The sequence below is a fragment of the Adiantum capillus-veneris genome, chromosome 25 (genome assembly GCF_014529385.1).
Source record: "Adiantum capillus-veneris isolate H3 chromosome 25, ASM1452938v2, whole genome shotgun sequence".
NCBI lineage: Eukaryota > Viridiplantae > Streptophyta > Polypodiopsida > Polypodiales > Pteridaceae > Adiantum > Adiantum capillus-veneris.
This window is the reverse complement of record NC_140955.1, coordinates 35,948,224-35,963,173: the sequence shown is the minus strand read 5'-3', so window position 1 is coordinate 35,963,173 and position 14,950 is coordinate 35,948,224. Positions and strand designations below refer to the sequence as shown.

The following is a 14,950-nucleotide window of genomic DNA, read 5'->3' as shown; positions in this document are numbered from 1 at the left end:
CTAGTAAACATTGCATCTATGTCCTCATGTGTATGACTGACCATTAAAAATCCCAAATACACGGTTTTGAAAACATCTTTTGCTACTAGCAAGGACAAGTATGCAATATTAATATCGATTCTTATTCTTTCCTGCACAATTATCTAGCTGTAGCAAAAGATTCTCATGCAATTTTTGAAATACTGGAGTGGACATGGTATCCACAACACATTGAGAGGAGGCTGATTGCAAGTTAGCAATCTCTTCATTACATCCTTCAATAGCCAACGATTGTGAGGTCCCCAACCCCGAGAAGATTGGGGCGACTTGATAGATGGCCTTCCTTTATCCTCCTTCTCTGTTGACGACACCCTACTCCGTTTCCACAAAGTAGAGATACGAGCAACAGAAGAGAGGAAGTCCTCTATCCATCATGTTCGTGGTTAATAAGGGTCATGCATCACAAGCCAGGTCGATAAATCAAGGCTTCTAAAAAAAACTACTTCCTAACATAAAGATGAAATCTCATTGACATATTTAGAATCCATATACAACGCCTTTATCCCCACGTTTAAGAGGCATGGCCACCATCCATAAACCATAAATATGATATGAGACTTAGTTTAAACTAATTAGTAATCTTGTGAAAAGTACCCGATTGATTGAGTCCATAGCTTTCAGGGGCACGTAGATTTGAAACATCTCGCCTCTTGGCACAACGAGTCTCTAATTTCACTTCTCTTAATAAGAGGTAATGGAGAGTTTCTCGACTAATCGAGACCACCCATCCTTGACTGGCAACTTGAGCCAACCCCCACTTTCCACCCCACATTCACACTTTTTAGCTTGTTTTCTAATTACTACCACACTGTTTTATATATACAAACAATGTTCTTTTTCTAAATTCCAGGCACATGTTGTTTCATCCAGCCCTTCAAACATCACCAAAACATTTCTTTCTCAAACATGGTCTAATGAAGACAGTCTTATAATTCAACAAAAATGAATCTTTTAATTATTCTTAAGAGTTTGCCGCTACCAATGGACTTTCTCTATCTAACCAATAGAGCCTTTGCAAAGGATTTACTTATTTGCTAACCGCAAAATACGCATACTTTCCTAGTCGCTAACCGCAAGGGAACATCTCGCTAACCGCAAGGTATCTTGCTAAGTACAAGAGACAAAAAGAGAGCTGATAACCTCAGCTTAATCTCCGCTAACCGCGGAATCACTTTGCTAACTGCGAGTTCCATCTGGAAACAATATTTTTTTTTAGCAATTGTTTTTTTTAAGTGATTTCTCAAACACGATTACCCAACTTCTAATATCAAACAGAGACAATTATCAAACCGTAACCATTATTCGAACAATCCTTTCACTACTCTATGAAATCATATGCTTGTTTCTTGTGATATAATCACGTTTCTTTGACAGTTTAGGAAAATTCTTAGTCTTGACTTACCCGTCATCATGTATAGTGATGCAAAATTATAAATTTATCTTACCGGATTAGCAATACATTCGACTACCTCTCGTGGTTGAGGTTGGACGGCTTCGACTTCTTCCGCAACCAATACCTCTGCTTGACAACGTTTGGAGTAGTTGATGCCTTCCTTTGCACCTTTCTTGGAGGTGGAGCAACATGAGCGTCCATCGAGCTTCACGTCACTCACTTCGGGGCCATCGTATATCGTGAAAGAGAAGGAAGAAAGTGAGAAAGAGACTCAAGAATTTGAGAAGCAACACAATGATGTTAGAAAAAGAGTTGGAGATGGAGGTGGGTTGAAGGTAAGAGCTTGAGAGAGAGAGAGGTAACTCCAACGTCAAGGCAAGAGAGCTTTCGCTTCTCAGAGTGTGTGTCTTCAAAGTGAAGGGAGAGGAGTCTTTATATAGGCTCTCAAGGCCAAAATCACAAGCTAAGAATAGAGGGAAGTAAAGAGAGATAAGTTCGTGCATGTTCGTTTTTTTTTTTTTGTGGACACGGATTCCGATGCATGAATTCTAGTCTTTAAGAAGAAGCTTGGCTTCCAAGAAAAGAGCTCTAAACTAAACTCCTCCTCTCTTTGCTAAAAAGACTCTTTCTTTTCGAAAAGTACTTCTCCTACTCCTCTTCTAAAATTACTCATCCTTTCCTAAAATTGCTCTCTCTTTCCTAAAAGGTCAGCTCTTATCTTTAGATGCAATCTTGAGGCTTAAGTTTCCCATCAACCTATTGTTTTCAAGTGAATAAGGGTCATAATTAGTTGTTCTAGAGTCCGATTTTCAATCCAATTGTTCCACTAGAATGCTCTTTGACTTAGTAAAATACGAACCTTAAATATTTGCAAAGTAAATGAAATACTTTTATTGAAAAATGTTGGGTACATTACAATCTCCCCAACTTAGGGGTTCGAGATGTCCTTATCGTGAGGATTGTCCTTCTTTAGGGTGGCTCATCTTCCCATGTTGCATATTCTTCAGGATAGTCCTGCCACTGAACAAGGTATTCTATGAGAGCTCTGTTTTAAAGAATCGTCTCTCGAGTCTCTAAATTCTAGAAGGTTGAAGCTCCTAGATATTTTGAGTAGGCATGATAATTTGTTTATCATTAAGGTGCTGATCATCACTGTGAATATAGGGTTTTAATAAGCTTACATGAAATGCATTGTGGACTTTGATGTGAGCTGGCAACTTCAACTTGTAAGCTTGGATTCCTATACACTTGATCACTTCGTAAGGGCCACAATAACGTGGACTAAGCTTCTTGTACTTTCCAAGTGATAAGGTACTTCTATTTGGATGAATCCGAAGAAAAACCTTGTCACCTTCTTTGAATCTTCTCTTGGATCTCTTACTATCCGCATACTGCTTTTAACGATCTTGAGCTGCCTGAATATCTTTTAGGATGGCTTTTGTTTGATTTTCCATTTCTTCTAGCATCTTCTTAGACGCTTCAACTCTGATGGTAGGGTCAAAAAAGTTGAGTACACATTCTTGACCATACAAGGCACAAAATGGTAATACCAATGCTTTGATGTTGAGAAGCATTGTAAGCATACTCCACTAGAGGTAAAATTTGAATCCATCGCTTAGGTTCTCTACTGCAATTTTCTCTAAGAACATCTTTGATGACTTGGTTGACTCATTCTATTTGACCATATGATTGAGGATGGTATGCAGTACTAAAGTTTAACTCTGTCCCAATTGCCTTGAAGAGTGAGGTCCAAAAGTTTGAAGTGAAATTCACATCTTGATCGCTTACAATCCGTTTGGGCAATCCATGCAATTTGAAAATCTCTTTAACAAATGGTCGTGCAATGTCAGAGGCGGTAAAAGTTGACTTGACCGGTATGAGATGCACAATCTTTGTGAGTAGGTCAACAACTACCATTAGTGAATTATAATCTCCTTGTACCGTAGGTAATCCAATGATGAAGTCCATAATTATACACTCCCACTTCATTTGGGGAATGTCCAATGGTTGAAGTTTACCAAGAAGTTTAACTCTCTCAGCTTTAATCCTTTGGCATGTCAAGCATTGACGAACATAGCAAAGTACATATGCTTTTTGCCCAATCCAATAGAAACTTTTCCGTACGGCATTGAGAGTCTTCGCATATCTTGGGTGTCCTGAAGTAGGGCTATCATGGGCCTTAAATAAGATAGCCTTTCTTAAGTTAGAGTCCTTTGGTACACATAACCTATCTCTATAATAGAGACAAGGTCCATCATGTGAGAAGTGTAACAATGAAGGTATATTTTTTGAATCCTCAGATCGAACAAGGTTAAACTTAATTTGGTACTCCGGATCAGATAATACAACTTCCTTAATCTTTTCAATGATTGGGTTGTTGGGTATAGATATGAGACTCAAAAAGGGTTTTCAACTGAGTGAATTTGCAATCGCGTTTTCTTTTTCGAGATAATAGATAATATCAAAGTTAAACTCTTGCAAAAGTTCTACCTATCGCCTTTATCACATAGTCAAGGTTGCTTGGGTGAAAATCCATTTTAAGCTCTTATAGTTGGTTATATGAGTTGAAACTTCCTTTCCAATAAGTAGTGTCTCCATAGCTGCAGAGCGTGAATGATTGCCAATAGTTCAAGGTCATAGGTGGGGTAGTTCTTTTCATGAACCTTAAGCTTACGTGAGGTGAAAGCTATTGGTATGCCTTCTTGAACTAATACTCCTCCAACTGTGATTCCACTAGCATCAGTGACAACTTCAAAGGCCTGATTGAATTCTGGTAGCTTTAAGCACAGTGTTGTAGTCACATACTGCTTAAGTTGATCAAATCTTTCTTGGTGTACTGGTTCCCAGCTTATCTTCACTCCTTTCTTCAGAAGATTGGTCAAGGGTACAACAATCACTGCATAATCCTTTATAAAGATTCTATACCATCCTGTGATTCCCAAGAATCCTCTAAGCTCACTTGCATTTGATGACTGTGGCCATTCAACAATGTCTTGAACTTTAGCAGGGTCCACTGAGATTTCTTCATGCGAAACAATAAATTCCAAATACTCAATCCTTGGAGTGAAAAATGCATACTTGCACATTTTTGCATATAGCTTGTGATCTTAAAGAATATCCAATACCTTTCTCAGGTGTACTTCATGTTCTTCTTCATCCTTTGAGTAGATTAGAATATCATCAAAGAAGACAAGAACAAAGTCATCTAGGTACGGCCTGAAAATATCCTACATCAATCTATTGAATGTAGCTGGAGCATTAGTTAGACCAAATGACATGACTATAAACTCAAAATGTCCATATCGTGTATTGAAAGCTGTCTTTGGAATATCTGATTTCTTTATTCTGATTTGATAATAAACAAATCTTAGATCTATCTTTGAGAAGACCTTGGAACCATGTAGCCTATCTAGCAATTCATCAATTCGTGGGATATGATAGTTGTTCTTAATTGTTACCTGGTTTAGTCTCCTGTAATCAATGCAGAGTCGTAAAGTCCCTTCTTTTTTTTTGAAAAAGTACTGGTGTTCCCTAACTTGATTTACTCAGTCTAATAGATCCCTGCTCTATAAGTTGACGAAGCTGTTCTTTCAATTCAATGGCCTCTGGTAGTGCCATTTTATAAGGTCTCTTTGACACTGGCTCACTTCCTGGGAGAATCTCTATTTTATGAGGATCAATCTCTCAATTTGGAGGAAGAGAGGTGAGATATTCATGAAAGACATCTAAATATTCATGAAGCCAAGAGGGTTTTGTAAAGCTTGTTTTTGGATCGCTCTTGTTCAGCTTGACCACAAATATTTGTTCTCACCATCATTTCGTTTCACCAAAGAGGCAAAACATCCCTAGCATCGCTTGATTTGCAGGTGCAATCTTTGCAGCTAAGAAGTAATCATCCATAGCTTCAATTCATACTTTTGCATCCTTCTCAATATCAATACCCTCTCCTTTAAAAGAAGATGGTTGCATTTGTTTCAACAATAACTTCTTCTCTTGAATCTCCGTATAGATAGCATCGTTCTGAGGGTTTTCCATTATAGGAGTGATTTGAGTGTTCTCTTGAGTGTACGCATGTATTAACGTTAATATTCATAATAACTCAAAATACTAAGGTATTTTCTTGGATTAGACTTATCCAATCCACTAAAAGGTCAACCACATGACTTTACCAATCATGACTTACGTAGTCCATTTTAAAACTTAACCATATAACTTAACCAGTCATAGCTTTTGTCAATCACATGACTTAACCAGTCACCACTTATTCCATCTACTAAGACTCAATCACATGGCTTAACCAATCAACAATTCTTTTGAAGCAAAACCTTACTATTTATAAATTCATCAAAAAACCATATAGGGGTCTACAAAAGATCTCTCCATGAGAATATATAATAGAGGTTTCAACCATAACTATGGTACACATCAACTGACATGTCGTAATATCTTCGTGAGTTGGGTAATGGGTATAAAAAACCATAACACTCGAGATAACTAATAAAGTCTTTTAACTTAAGGCTCTCATATCAATTGTGAGGTCTCCGACCCCGAGAAGATTGGGACGACTTGATAGATGGCCTTCCTTTATCCTCCTTCTCTATTGACGACACCTTACTCCATTTCCACAAAAGAGATACTAGCAACATAAGAGAAGAAGTCCTCTATCCATCATGTTCGTGGTTAATAAGAGTCATACACAACAAGCCAAGTCGATAATGAAAACTATTTCCTAACATAAAGATGAAATCTCATTGACATATATAGAATCCATAAACAATGTCTTTTTCCCCACGTTTAAGAGGCACGGCTGCCATCCATAAACCATAAATATGATATGAAACTTAGTTTAAACTAACTAGTAATCTTGTCAAAAATACCCGACTAATTGGGTCCATAGCTTTCAGGGCCACGTAGATTTGGAACATCTCGACTCTTGGCACAATGAGTCTCTAATTTCGCTTCTCTTAATAAGAGGGAATGGAGAGTTTCTCGACTAATCGAAACCACCCATCATTGACTGGCAGCCTGAGCTAACCCCCACTTTCCACCCCACACTCACACTTTTTAGCTTGTTTTCTAATTACTACCACACTGTTTTACATATACAAACAATGTTCTTTTCTTAATTCCAGGCACATGTTCTTTTATCTAGCCCTTCAAACATCACCAAAACATTTCTTTCTCAAACATGGTCTAATGAAAACAATCTTATAATTCAACAAAAATGAATCTTTCAATTATTCTTAAGAGTTTGCTGCTACTCCTTGACTTTCTATGAGCCTTTGCAAAGGATTTACTTATTCGCTAATCGCGAAATGCACATACTTTTCCAATCGCTAACCGCAAAGGAACATCTCGCTAACTACAAGGTATCTTGTTAACCGCAAGAGACAAAAAGAGAGCTGTTAACCTCAGCTAAATCTCCGCTAACTACGAAATCACCTCGCTGACCGCGAGTTCCATCTGAAAACAAGATATTCTTTCAGCAATAGTTTTCTTTAAGTGATTCCTCAAACATGATTACCCAACTTCTAATATAAAAAAGAGAAAGTTTATTAAACTGTAACCATTATTTAAACAATCCTTTCACTACTTTATGAAATCATATGCTTGTTTCTTGTGATATAATCACGTTTCTTGGACAATTTAGGAAAATTCTTAGGCTTGACTTACAGGTGATCATGTATAAAGATACAGATTTATAAATCATCTTACCGGATTAGCAACATGTTCGACTACCTCTTGTTGTTGAGGTTGGATGGCTTCGACTTCTTCCGTAACCAATACCTCCGCTTGAGCAACATTTGGAGTAGTTAATGCCCTCCTTTGCACCTTTCTTGAAGGTCGAGCGTCATGAGCATCTTTCAAGCTTTGGGTCACTCGTTTTGGGGCCATCGTATCGCAAAAGAGAAGGGGGAAAGTGAGAAAGAGAACTCAAGAATTTGAGAGACAGCACGATGATGGTAGAGAAAGAGTTGATGATGGAGATGGCTTGAAGATAAGAGCTTGAGGGAGAGAGGGTAACTCGAACGTCAAGGCAAGGGAGCTTCCGCTTCTGAGAGTGTGTGTCCTCAAAGCTTCCGCTTTTGAGAGTGTGTGTCCTCAGAGTGAAGAGAGAGGGGTCTTTATATAGGCTCTCAAGGCCAAAATCACAAGCTAAGAATATAGGGAAGCAAAGAGAGATAAGTTCGTACATGTTCGCGGCTCTTAATTATTATTTTTTTGTTTTTTGGCGCACACGAATTCTGATGCGCGAATTCAAATCTAAAAAGAAGCTTGACTTCCAAGGAAAGCGATCTAAACTAAGCTCCTCCTTTCTTTTCTAAAAAAACTCTTTCTTTTCTAAAAGTACTACTCCTACTCTTTCTCTTCTAAAATTACTCCTCCTTTTCCAAAATTGCTCTCTCTTTCCCAAAAGGTCAACTCTTATCTTTAGATACAATCTTGAGGCTTAAGTTTCCCATCAAGCTATTGCTTTCAAGTGAATCAGCAAAGTCACAACCAGCTTTGTCATCCTTTTCAACAACACCCTCAAACTTTTCCCAAAATGTACAGTCATAATCTGATTTGCGAGAGACACATTTGCTTCGCATCCGTCAAAAACAGCACAAAGCTTCTTGACCCTGACCTCGCCTTCAAGATGCACACGTATGTGATTGCATTTGGCAAGACACCCTCGCTTCGCATCCGTTGGAAACCAGCCCATGGCATCTTGGCCCGGGCATATATCACAAACATGCATTCCAAGAGATGACATGTCCAACATCAAGCTCCTCAAGCATGTTTTTTGCTTTATGAAGTGAAATACATTTGACATACATGTCAACCAAGGTAGTGTCAAGCACGACCAAGGCATCCCTCCTTTTGAGTAGTGCCGAACATGAAGACTCTATGCCCGATTTGAAGGAGACGGCCAACTCCATTCCTACTGTCGCATTTATTACAGAGTGTTATGTACAATAGAATATGTAGCATTTACCTTCTCAAGGGGCTTTTCTTCAGTTGCTCGAAGCTCCGCCCACTCAGAGAAGCAAGAGAGGAGTAAGTTTCTAACCCTCGTAGGAGAATTTTGTGTGTGTGTGTGTGTGTAGTTTGGAATGTCCCAATTGATTTGTCGTAGGAGGCCAAGTGGATCAGCCCTTGCTTAGCATCCGCCAAAAACAGCCAAAGATTCTTGACCCTGCCCTTGCCATCAAGGTGCAAACGTATGTGATTGCATTTGGAGAGACATCCTCGCTTCGCATCCACCAAAAATAGCCCAGAGCATGTTGGCCCTGTCGCAAAAATGTGGTGGTCAGTCTCACATCAAAGAGCGGCATGTGTTTGATCAATCCACTTGGACCTCCATTGCAAAGTCAAAATCAGCTTCGTCATCCTCTTTAGCAACGACTACAAACTTTTCCCAAAATGTACAATCATAATCTGATGTGCAAGAGACACCCTTACCTTGCATCTGACAAAAATAGCCTAAAGCTTCCTGACCCTAACCTCGTCTTCAAGATGCACATGTATGTGCTTTGCATCCACCAAAAACAGCCCAGAGCATCTTGGCCCTGCCGAAGTTGGGCATATCCCACAATCAGTGCATTCCAAGAGAGGACATCTCAGATAGCAAGCTCCTCAAGCACGTTTTTTTCTACGAAGTGAACTACATTTGACATACATGTCGACCAAGGTAGTGCCAAGCACGACCAAGGCAACCCTCCTTTTGAGTAGTGCCAAACGTGAAGACTCCATGCCTGATTTGAAGGAGACGAACAACACCATTCCTGCTGTCGCATTTGTTGCAGAGTGTTATCTACAATAGACTCTGTAGGATCTGCCTTCTCAAGGGGTTTTTTTTCAGTTGCTCGAAGCTCCGTCCATGCAGAGAAGCAAAAGAGGAGTGAGTTTCTAACCCTAGAAGAAGGATTTTGTGTGTGTGTGTGTGTGTGTGTTTACTATGGAATGTTTCAATTGATATGCCATCGGTGGCCAAGTGGATCAGGCCTTGCTTCACAGCCGCCGAAAAAAGCCCAAAGCTTCCTCACCCTAACCTTGCCTTCAAGGTGCACACGTATGTCATTGCATTTGGAGAGACACCCTCGCTTTGCATCCGCCAAAAACAACCCAAAGCATCTTGGCCCTATCGTGCAAATGTGGCGCTCAGCCTCACATCAAAGAGCTACATGTGTTTGATCAATCCGCTTCAACCTCCATTGAAAAGTCACAATCAGCTTCGTCATCCTTTTTAGCAACGCCTGCAAACTTTTCCCAAAATGTACAATCATAATCTGATCTGCGAGAGACACTCTTGCTGCTTCGCATCTGCCAAAAACAGCCTATAGCTACCTGACCCTGACCTCAATTTCAAGATGCACATGTATGTGACTGCATTTGGAAGATACCCTCGCTTCACATCCGTCGAAAACAGGCCAGAGCATTGAGGCCTTGCCCAAGGTGCACATATCCCACATTAAGTGCATTCCAAGGGACGACATACGTTTTGTGCCTTACGAAGTGCACCACATTTGGCATACATGTCTACCAAGGTAGTGCCAAGCACGACCACGGCAACCCTCCTTTTGAGTAGTGCCGAACGTAAAGACTCCATGCCTGATTTAAAGGAGATGGCCATCACCATTCTTCCTGTCGCATTTATTGCAGAGTGTTATCTACAATAGAATCTATAGCATCTGCCTTCTCAAGGGGCTTTTGTTCGGTTTCTCAAAGCTCCTCCCATGCAGAGAAGTGAAAGAGGAGTGAGCTTCTAGCCCTCGCAGGAGGATTTTGTGTGTGTGTGTTTTGTTTGGAATGTCCCAATTGATTTGTCATCTAAGTGGATCAGCCCTTGCTTTGCATACGCTGAAAACAGCCCAGAGCTACCAGACCTGACCTTGTCTTCAAGGTGCACAAGTATGTCATTGCATTTGGAGACACACCCTCACTTCGCATCCATCGAAAATAGCCCAGGGCATCTTGGCCCTATTGTACAGATGTGGTGGTCAGTCTCACATCAAAGAGCTACATGTGTTTGATCAATAAGCTTTCACCTCCATTGCAAAGTCACAATCAGTTTCATCATCCTTTTCAACAATGCCCGCAAACTTTTCGCAAAATGTACAATCATAATCTGATGTGCGAGAGACACCCTTGCTTCGCATCCGCCAAAAACAGCACAGAGCTTCATGATCCTGACCTCGCCTTTAAGATGCACACATACGTGATTGCATTTTGAAAGACACCCTCGCTTTGCATCCGTCGAAAACAGCCAAGAGCATCTTGGCCCTTCTCAAGTTGGGCATATATCACAATCATGCATTTCAAGAGATGACATCTCGGGGACAGCAAGCTCCTCAAGCACGTTTTTTGCTTTACAAAGTAAACTATATTTGACATACATGTCGACCAAGGTAGTTCCAAGCACAACCAAGGGAACCCTCTTTTTGAGTAGTGTCGAATGTGAAGACTCCATGCCCGATTTGAAGGAGATGGCCAACACCATTCCTGTCGGTACATTTATTACGTAGTGTTATCTATAATCCAACCTATAGCATCTGTCTTCTCAAGGGGCTTTTGTTCACTTGCTCAAAGCTCCTCCCATGCAAAGAAGCAAAAGAGGAATGAGTTTCTAACCTTGGTGGGAGGATTTTGTTTGTGTTTAGACTAGAATATCCCAATTGATCTGTCGCTGGAGGCCAAGTGGATCAGCCCTTGCTTTGCATCCGCCAAAAACAACCGAGAGCTTCCTGACCCTGACCTTGCCTTCAAGGTGCACACATATGTGATTGCATTTTGAGAGACACCCTCGCTTCGCATCCGCCAAAATTAGCCCAGATCATCTTGGCCCTGTCGTACAAATATGGTCAGCCTCACATTAAAAAGCTACATGTGTTCGATCAACCAGCTTGGACCTCCATTGCAAAGTCACAATCAGCTTTGTCATCCTTTTCAACAATGCGTCCAAACTTTTCCCAAAATGTACAATCATAATCTGATGTGGGAGAGACGCCCTTGCTTCGCATCTGCCGAAAACAGCCCAAAGCAGCTTCCTGACCCTTGCAAATGTTGTAGTCAAAGAGACGACATCCCCATCACAAAGATCAGCAACAACTTGCACTTTTGAAAGAACACAATTGTCATGCAAGTCAAATAAAGTTAATTTTTAGTAGCACATGCATGACTAACAATCTCATTAGTGTTGAGTGCTCGTGTCAGCGTCTTGCATAATGTTGAAGATGTTAGCATGGTTGATTGCATTTGGAAAATAGCGCAGGTCCATAGCCAACCCCACACTGTGTGCATATAGTCTTGACAAAGAGCTCCAACTCTTCTTCTTGTGTCGCTACTGTGAGTCTCTCTCTCTCTCTCTCTCTCTCTCTCAAAACTCCGTAACTATGGGTGTTAGACATGCTTTTCTGAAGATCTTTTCCCTTCTAGCTCATGGAATGTCTGTGTCAGCAAATAAATATAGGCCACCTTCCCGGCATGAACGAAGGGGTCCAGTGGCAAGTTCCTTCGCCGCTTAAAGAACTACACCATACCCACAATTATGATCCCCATTCTCTATTGTTCATAAGCTCAGCCCTCATCACCCTCAATTGGCAAATAGCCACAATTTCTTCAATTGCATTGAGCCTCACATCCTCATCAGCTAGCAGGTCATCTCACAAGCTTTCCACCACCCCAATTTGCCTCACAGACGTACAAAGGGGAACTTTAGGATTGCATTTGCATGATGAGAAACACCATGGATCAACTTCGGTTGTCAATTTCATAGCTCGCCCCTCAACTTGGCACGCTCATCAGCTTATGTGCTGAGGTCTCAAATCATGGATACGCAAGTGTCACTCAATGCATCTTTCACATACCAAGATACTTGCTCCGATCAGCTGCACCAGCAGGTGGGGGACACTTTCCTCTCTCTCTCTCTCTCGCGCAGACAAAAAATCATGTGTGTGTGTGTGTGTGTGACGTCCTTGTCTATATGAGACCTTGCAATCAATGAAAGCATATATGTGAGAGAGGTGGAGGGGTAAACCTGTTGGTCTTTGCATCTGCAATCTGAACTTGCTGGCAATCAAGAGCTGCAGCAAGAGAGGTAGCATCAAGAGGTCCCAGCGAGAGGACCTCCTGCTATTGTGTTCGATCAGAGAAGCACCCTTGGCAGCATGCCCGAGAGTACTTCCTTTGGAGCAAGGAACACTCTCTCTCTCTCTCTCTCTCTATGTGTGTGTGTGTGTGTGTGCGCGCACACTGAGCGCCTTGGCTACAGGCCACACTAGCCGTCAGGTAGCCGAAGGATTGTCTTGTTGCCATGTGTCGGGGAGGGAAGGGGGGGGGCGATCCCTCCCCCTTTTATTTTAGGGAAAATTACCAAAATACCCCTCTAATTTGAGGAAATTCTCAAAATACCCCTCAAATTTCAAAAATTCCCAAAATACCCTTGTATCTATTTTGGTTGGAATGTTCAAGATTTTCTAATCTTTATTCATTTTTTGACAATTGAGATCCGTTTTTGAGTGCTCAACATGTAACTTGTCACCAGTTACCATCGCAAAAAAGGCAATTATGTCTAAAAATAATGAAGCAATTCATCTCCAAAGCCTACGTAACCAACTCAAATTGTAGTTTTAGCATCTTGTACGATAGACAATCACTCTTCTTGTGAAGACCTACAAAAAAATTTATTTTTCGAGAAATTTAGTCTCACAACCAGGGGTATTTTGGGAATTTTGGAAAATTTGAAGGGCATTTTGGGAATTTATGACAAAATATCGGGGGCATTTTGGAAATTTTGAAATTTGAGGGGTATTTTGGGAATTTCTTCAAATTAGAGGGGTATTTTGGTAATTTCCCCTTTATTTTAGTATAGTACAGGTGCTTTTGGAATAGGGTAGAGGAGCCAGTAGGGGGACGGGTAACTTGGGGAGCTTGAATCTCCCTCCTCCGAGCTCAATTTTTTGCGCTGAGTAGCTCAATTTAATCGCCTTTTCATAAGCTTTCAGGAAAAATAATTTGGGATTGGTCGGGTTTGAAAGTCGGTAGTCGCGGTGCGATTTTCGGAATCAAGTGTATCAAAAATCGGCATGAATAAGAACACCAATGGGGGCCAAAAGAGGTAAAATGCAGCCACAACGCCTTGAACCCACACCTTGGCCAATGAGAAGGCTTTATTTCAAATGAACTAGCCGTTTCAACTCCACTTTTTTGTGCTTCTTTTGGTCCACAAACATATTAAAATTAGGGGTTCATGTGTCTTTTCTCTGGGGCCGTACCACAACTGGCCCCTCTACCCTATATTGTAATTTAAATAAGTCATTGCTATACTTTCTCCAAGAAAGTCTAATGCTCTATTGTTGCTCCCAAAAAGTCTAGTACTCTATTGTGAGAAAAAAATAAAATGCTAGTCACTTCTTTTTTTTTTTCTCTCACAAAGAACCCTCTTATTATCCTTTTCTCTTTTTGCAGAACTCACACACATGAGTGAAGTAATATTGAGGCCCTCTTATTATCCTGTAGAAGTTTGTAAATTAGTCCCTTTCTTTGCTATAGAACGTTAACTTGAGCGTTCACCACCACAAAAAGTTTGTGAGTAGGGCCACCAAAAAAAATTTAAAATAAGTCTCTTTTTTTTGGAACTATAACTTTCTCCCTCTATATTCTTTCTTCTGGTTATCCATTGGATGTTGGAATAAGGGTTGCAAAAAAACACACACAGCTTGGAGAAGACGAAGGAAGCTCAAGGCACACAATAGAGAGTGTAATACTTAGTGTGCAATGGAAAGATAAGTTAGTCCTAGAGTGATGGGTGTATGTACAATGCACGGGGGAAAACCTCCTAGTGAGGGAAAAAATGCATCGGCGATCGTAAGTGTGTTCACACACATCACTAGCACATGTAATATGGTAACAAATCGCCCCTAGAGTAATGCGGTGAACGAGAGCTGGCACATAGAGTAAAGAGAAGTGCCATGCCTTGAGAACATGACCAGTCCACAAAGGGGAGTAAGCTCAAAGCTTTGCAGAAAGCTTCAAACTTCTCACGAGACAATGTCTTTGTGAAAAGATCTGCAAGGTTGTCCTGTGTTGGCACGTAAGCCAAGCTAATCTCTCCTGCTAAGAACCTCTCCCTCACATAGTGGTAATGCACCTCAATGTGCTTTGTGCGAGCATGAAAAACTAGGTTTCTTGCAACTCCCAATGCTATCATACTGTCACGTAGATAGTGTTGGCAGTGTCATGTGCAACATTTAAATCAACCATAAGATGTCTGAGCCCATAGCTGTGAAAATTGTCTTGTACTCAGTCTCACAACTAGAAGTGACCACAGTAAGTTTCTTCTTGCTCAACCATGGTATACATGAACTTCCAAGCATGAAACAAAAACCACTTGTGGACACTCCCGTGTCAAAACAACAAGCCCAATATGAGTCCAAAAAAGCATGTAAGTATTACGGCAATGATCGCCCCTTGTAATAAAACAAGCCAAGATGTATAGTGCTACTCAAGTAGCGAAAAATTCTCTTGACAGCCTGC

The 14,950-nt window shown here is 40.8% G+C and overlaps 1 long non-coding RNA gene across 1 annotated transcript; it reads right to left on the bottom strand.

The window, feature by feature from the left end:
• Positions 1 to 8,190: 8,190 nt before the first annotated feature.
• Positions 8,191 to 12,744, bottom strand: LOC147424710 (uncharacterized). The gene is made up of 2 exons (XR_015186434.1): positions 12,453 to 12,744; positions 8,191 to 11,469 (listed from the first exon to the last, which is right to left on the bottom strand). It is a non-coding gene; the product is annotated as an uncharacterized LOC147424710 (long non-coding RNA).
• Between the last annotated feature and the right edge of the window lie 2,206 nt (positions 12,745 to 14,950).